Raw genomic sequence first — 6,922 nt, forward strand, 5'->3', positions numbered from 1 at the left:
GCAGATCCTGGTAAACTATTAGAAACAGCAGGAGGAAGAGGCCCGGCCGATAAATCAGGAAAGTATTATTAAAACGTCGACCCGAACCGGAGGGAGTGACTCTGACCTCTTCACACGGAGGATTTCACACATGTTTACAGCATATTTGTCCTTTTCCTTTTATTTATTGTAGTCATATTGCCCACGAAAGGTTTCTGTTGGAGTGTCCGCCGTTTGCTCGTCGCCACGGAGATGCTGTTGCACAGAGAGACAAGCCGCATCCCTGACCAGGTTACAGCTCAGGTCTGTGGAGAGTGGGAAGGTTTTTAGGTTGAAATCGATGAGCGTGATTTTAATAGAATCAAAAAGAATTTAAAAAGTAATAATTGTGACCGTTTAAGTATTTCAAATTTCAATCTAGAGTGAAAGGAATAACTCTATATGTAAAGTTATGTTTTATTTGTCTGTTTTTAATTCCATTTACTTCATTTTGTCATTCAGAAAGTTCCATTTTGTAAAGCTGTCAAAAAAAAAGGATGAGTTGAAATTAATACTTGTGAATATCGTTAAATTGTGATATTTTTTACTCACAATAATCGTAACTACGTGTTAAAATACTAAAAAGTACTAAACCATGGAATTGTGTACTTTTGTAACTTCGCCTTGTACATCTAATCAGCGAATACTGCAATACTTTTGTAACATATATAACAATAATGTATTTTATGTTATGAGTGAAATAAATAAATAAAAATAAACAACAGAACAGCTTTGTATGAATAAAAGTTCAAACATTGTGAGACTTTCTAGACCTGAACATTAAAGTGCCTATGACAGGTTTTTACGATTTTCAAATTTTTATTTTATTTGGTGTATTTATACTTGTACATATACATTATATTTTTACACCAATCAAGCAAGTATTTGTGCAGAGAAAGTTGAAAGATCTGTAGAAAAGTGACAGGAAGTGACATCACACCAGGGACAATCAATCCAGTCAAATTTTATGCAGAATTTACAGAACTTTTTTAACCCTCTAAACTTGAATTCAACAAAATAAAGTCACGGTCACTCTTGTATATTTTTATTTGTCATTTAAAAACATTAGACGAGTTTTGCCCAGTGTTTGCTGGGTAATTTCCTAGTGTGACGTCATCAATTACAAAAAGGAAGTGAAATTATAAACCTAAAAAATGTGCTATTCTCTGATAACATTTTAAAAAATAATTTTTAGCAAAATTCTATATTTATCTTAACTGTGTTTTACTTTAATGAGCCGCCCGACCTCTAGGGGGCACTTTAAGCCAGTAAACAAAGTCTTATTACGTCGCACATTTAAAGGTGCATCCAGGCTATTAGCTGATATCCGATCAAAAATCATAAAATGTGTTACTTTTCTTTTTTTTGGGCTCAGTGTTTATCCCTGGAGCTATCGTTTTGCTCAAATTAACTTTATACTGCAAACGTTGCTGCTCCGACTGTGCGGAGGTTAGCTAGCGTTAGCCTGTTAGCTAGTGTTAGCCTGTTTGCTAACGGCAGTTGGGGGTTTCAGACCCTTCAACTCACGATTATTTTCCTCCACAAAGTGACTCACAAACATCTTATTAAATAGAAAAACGTAAAGTGTCTGTGATAAATGTGAGCGTAGATAATGGTTGTGTTCCTGTTGGTCATCTGGTTCTCTACCGCCGTTTAAGTGATTTTCTTCAATTACAAACTACATTTTTAGCGGAGTTGTGGACTTTTATATATTAGTTATTAGATTGTCACAGCTCCTTTTTCCTGAAATTCAGAATGTCACCTGCATAACCTCTGCAGTGGGCCTTGGTATGATAAAATAAAATAAATAAAATAAATAAAATAAATAAAATAAATAAAATAAATAAAATAAATAAAATAAATAAAATAAATAAAATCAATAAAATCAATAAAATCAATGTTAAAAATGTAAAAAAAAAATAAAAATAAAATCCATTAACAAAAATTCAAATTGAAACATGTGATATTCTTTTTTTGTGATATTTTTTATCACATTGCCCAGCTTTAAAAAGCAAGGCGTCCAGGCGTTTCCTCTTCGGGCAGAAGGGTCTTTGGGCGAGTTTAATGAGGGGCTTTTCCACGGCAAAACCCCCCGAGGGCATTTAACTCCACACTTAGAGCAAATCTGAGTCTTTGATCCGAAGGCGCGCGCTCCAAACCCACACGCCCGGTCACCACGGTAACATCTTCGGGATTCCGGGTTTCGGGGAGGCTGCGTGTCGCCGTCGCCTTCGTTCAGGAGGAGGACTCTGTTGACACGAGGAGCCCAGAAGTGCCAATTTGCTTCTGTGTATCGTTTAGCAGCCGCCGATGCCAGACGGGGGGGGAAAAGGGGCGGGGCACCACGGACAAACAATGACAGGAAGTGCTTTTGTCAACGAAGTGTCGCCTAATGAACGTCAAAACTACACCTGTTCCAAACACAGCCCGTCGTGAGGATTACTGCATTGTCTTTTTGGTCAATTAATGAGAGACGGAACAATATCTTTAGATGGCAATATTTATCGTGGGTAGGGATGTATCGTATTGGTCGATATCGGAAGGTTTAGGGCTGCACGGCGTGTCACAAAAGTATGAATGTATCAGTACAGTGGCAAACGCAATCAAATACACCAAATACCAAATACACTGCCACAGAAGAAGTCACATGCTCTAATATTTCGTAGGGAATTGCCAAAATAGAAAAATATCAATATATCATGATACTAAATTTGGTGACACGGTATCGATATTGTGGGCCGCTGTATCGATACATCGCCATGAGTCATTTTTGGTATAATTTCCCGCATTATTTTGTTACCACGCTACAATTTTGTTGCTCGTTTCAAAACGGAAACTTGTTTACGCAAAACGTGACATTTTGACTGCTTTGATGATTAAAATGGGTGTATTTAATTTCGAGGTTTGATTATCACATGTATCGCAAAATGGTGATATTAGCGTATTGTGAGCCGTGTGTCATGTATCGCATTGTGTAGGACCCTGTGATTCCCTGCCCTAATATTCGGTAGGGCCTTTAGCTTTGATTACAGCGCCGATTCGCTATGGCGTAGTTTCAATAATTCTTAATTAAATAATTGAATGATTTATTTCCATCCAGTGTAACATTTTTTTTTTAATCTTGTATTGATGATGTGAGAGAGTGACCACTGCACAGCGCCTTCTCCAGCTCAAACACTCTCACTGAGGTTCAGATCTGTAGTAGAACAGTTTCTGCTTCTCCTTTAGATGTTTTCTCTGCTCGATGCCAATGATTTGACCCTTTTCAAACACACTGACATCTTATCCATGACCAAGGGATTTGTCTTTCCACACAGTGGTTTCAGAAATGAGAAGCCTCAGTCGGGTTGACAAATCTCCAAATAACTTGTTTTGGGGTCAAGCAGCTAAATAAATAAAAATAACAAAATAAAACGCAAAAACACCAAGGAAGTTCTGATTTGATTCATTGTCATTCATTGTCATAATTAGCCTGGATTAAGCTTTAATGTGGACACAATTTGATAAATAACTGATGAATAAATAGCATAATAAATTAAAGGCAAGCACATTAGTTTTAATATAACTGAAATGATTAAGTCAGAAAGTCTACTAAAATGTCACAATAACATTGTTGTTGCAGCACTTAAAGGTTGAATGGACGATTTTTTTGGCATAAATCTGAGTCTTATTTCTTCGTGGCGTGGACTGCCGATTAGTCCTGCCATGTATCAATCATAAAACGCACCTACCGCTCACCTGCAGCCGCGTGCGGCTCTTCCCACATTTTTGCATGTCTAAGCGCATTGATCTATCATAATACAGTTCCCTCAGTGTACAGGACAAAATGAAGACGGAGAAAGACTGTTCGAGTTCGACTCAGAAGAAGACTGAAATCTACGGGAGACGAGAGATGCGATGAGATCCATCACGCTAATAAACAAACACACGTGTGTGTTGTATCAGTCCGCACGGGGGAGTGCGGATGTGCACTTCCGCCTGAGTTCTCAAATCACCGAAAAATTGTCCATTGCGCCTTTAACAGCCGTCTCACATATTGCAAAAAAAAAAATTCCAATATTGCGCAGTCCCAGTTTCAACCAATATCGGACGATTCCATCCCCGATATTAGCCGATATTTGGCACCAATATTTTTTCGTGCATCAGATTAGTGTCTCTTTTTTTTAACGGTAAATGGTAAAATTACACAATCATGTAGCCCAAATAAATACGCTTTGCTGCGATTTTTACCAACGCGAAAAGTTGTTTGGTGAACGTCAAATTGAATTTATGGATCGTAAAAAAAAATCATAACATCGGAATTGGCCAGACAAATATCGGATATATTGGCTCATAAAACCGCTGCTAGTCAAAACGACGCTTGTGCCATTTGAGAGTAAAAAACCCCTGATAAAATATTGTTGTTTGGAGGTGCAGATGTTGACAATTCATATAAAATCGACTGAATAAATAATAGTTGGAACAATGTTTTTATTTGTAACGTGTAGTACAAGACGATCTGAGCTTCAGGAGATAAATGATACACAGCTTTGTTTGTATTGCAGCTCACGTTTTTCAAAGATATCGTACGTTTAGGAAAGGCTTTACTGGGATTCCGCAGCTGTAGAGTTATTGTGTTTATTGTGTCAGTGGCGTAAAGTAAAGTTTGCATTATGGCAATATTTCACAGCCTCAAACGACTGCACTGGACTTTGCCTTGAAATATATGAACGGTAAATTCACAAATCTTGAACCTGAGGATTTTGTCACTGGACCAAAGAAATCAATAAATATAAATATATTTCTTTTAGCTGCCCATCATCCGTTTAAAATATCATCATCATCATATCAAAACATCATCATTAACAATTGGACATGACTTTATATCTCACTCAGCCCTAGTAAAAAAATATTTTAAAATCTTGTACTTGAAGTCAAATTTTGCCAGCAGTACTTGTAGTGTACTTGGGCAATGTAACTGTACTTTTACTGGAGTACAAATCAGTATTAATCTCTCTACCGCTGTTGATTTATTTATTATTATTCTGCATTTCAATTTTTAAATTTTTTTAGTAGTAGTAGAAGCCGTGGTGGTAGTAGTGGTAGTAGTGGTAGTAGTAGTAGTGGCGATAATAGTAGTGGAAGCAGTGGTGGTGGTGGTAGTAGTGGTAGTAGTAGTAGAAGCCGTGGTAGTAGTAGTAGTAGAAGCCGTAGTAGTAGAAGCCGTAGTAGTAGAAGCCGTAGTAGTAGAAGCCGTAGTAGTAGTAGTAGTAGTGGTAGCGGTAGCAGTAGCGGAGATAATAGTAATAGTAGTGGAAGCAGTGGTGGTAGTAGTGGTAGTAGTAGTAGTAGTAGTAGTAGTAGTAGGGATAGTAGTAGTAGTATATTATTTATGTATAGACCGTTGCATGCATGTTCTTACTTTTTTTGTACTATACTATACTATACTATACTATACAACTGATGTGTATGAATCTGCCATTTACCCTACGCAGCTGATTTATTGTTATTTTTGTTTACAGTATTGTACATTTAGAAAATATTTACTGGAATTTTCCTGCTTTATGGTTATTATAGAGAGAAAGTGGTTCAATATGATCGTTTATCGAGATATTTTCACCACATGTTATTGTGCCAGGCTTAATTATACTGCATGTCAAGAAGTCAAATACTTTGGTCTTTGCAGGTGTCATTACAACAACCACAGCACCTACAGTTATGTCAGAGCGCCACCTGCTGGTAAAAATCACTCATTGCAAAAAACACAAATAAAACACAAATAAATGGGCTGCAGTGATAGATATGAGACAAACAGTGGCTGTGTTTGCATTCACAGCTATATATAAATATAATCATGATCAGATCATTAGCATTTTAACAGTTACATCTGATGAGCGTAATCGGATCTCTTTCAGATTTCTCACACTCAGCGCAGGTTTTGACAAGGAACAGAAAGTGCACAAAAAGAAAAGGACAACAATGAAAGAGAAAGTGTTCATGAAAGAGTTATTTTACATTAATCGTTTTCTGAATACGCCACCAATTAAATGACGCATACACTTTTGATGATCAGATTTCTCTCGAGCACGTAAACAAAATCCGATTATCCGGTTATCTGATTTACTGTAGTGATCTGATTTATTTTTTCACCGGCACTGTAAATGCATCCACACAAAGGAAACCGGAACATGAATAATAATAATAATAATAATAATAATAATAATAATAATAATAATAATAATAATAATAATAATAATAATAATAATAATAATAATAATAATAATAATAATAATAATAATAATAAAATAGGCAGTGAATGTTTTTCTCACCTGTCTTTCTGCAGAAATGTTGCACGAACGATGAACAAAGCGACTAGAGCGACTTTTCCCGAAAACTTAGGCGCCAAAAAGAAGCATGGAGAGGTTTTTCTGCGATGCTCAACCCGTCATCCGTTAAAACGAGTTCACCAGGAGGAATAAAAGCGGTGAGAAGCGTTTCGATAACTGCGGGATTGTTTGCGGAACTCAAAAAATCATGGCAAGGCGGGAAAATGCGCCGGACGAACAACATGACGTAATGACAGCTAGAGTGCACGCGGTTTCTATTACCGTAGTAAGCGTGGCGGCCATCTTGTAACTGTAGACGGAGCCAAATTCAACGTAAAAACAGGGCCAGGAAATTTATTGATTTAAAGGTTTGAATTTGACGTTTGTGGTGGTATTTTTGAGGTCCTAATAATCTGTCAGAACATGTGAGTTTTTAAAAGAAAGTTGTAATTAAATGGTGTGTTTCAGATTCCTGTTTGTATGCAAGATTTTGAAGATTTTTTGCCATTCAAAAGGAAAATGTTTATTGTTTGCCGAGGTGTAAATTAATCTCCGGCTCTGTACAACATAAAAAACAGCACAAGGACAACATTGATAGA

General features: G+C 36.8%; 1 protein-coding gene across 1 annotated transcript in view; it reads right to left on the reverse strand.

Annotated features, from left to right (window-relative positions):
• The window catches only part of LOC140348774 (NAD-dependent protein deacetylase sirtuin-3), an 11,412-nt gene extending 4,863 nt beyond the window's left edge, over nt 1–6,549 (reverse strand). Inside the window, exon 1 of the mRNA XM_072434855.1 lies at nt 6,327–6,549. The gene's annotated coding sequence lies outside the window, so the exon portion shown is untranslated. The remainder of the gene's footprint in view (nt 1–6,326) is intronic.
• Nucleotides 6,550–6,922: the final 373 nt, after the last annotated feature.

This window comes from Eucyclogobius newberryi, unplaced genomic scaffold, assembly GCF_026437365.1.
Source record: "Eucyclogobius newberryi isolate DKJ021-1_F unplaced genomic scaffold, fEucNew1.0.hap1 SCAF_7, whole genome shotgun sequence".
Lineage (NCBI taxonomy): Eukaryota > Metazoa > Chordata > Actinopteri > Gobiiformes > Gobiidae > Eucyclogobius > Eucyclogobius newberryi.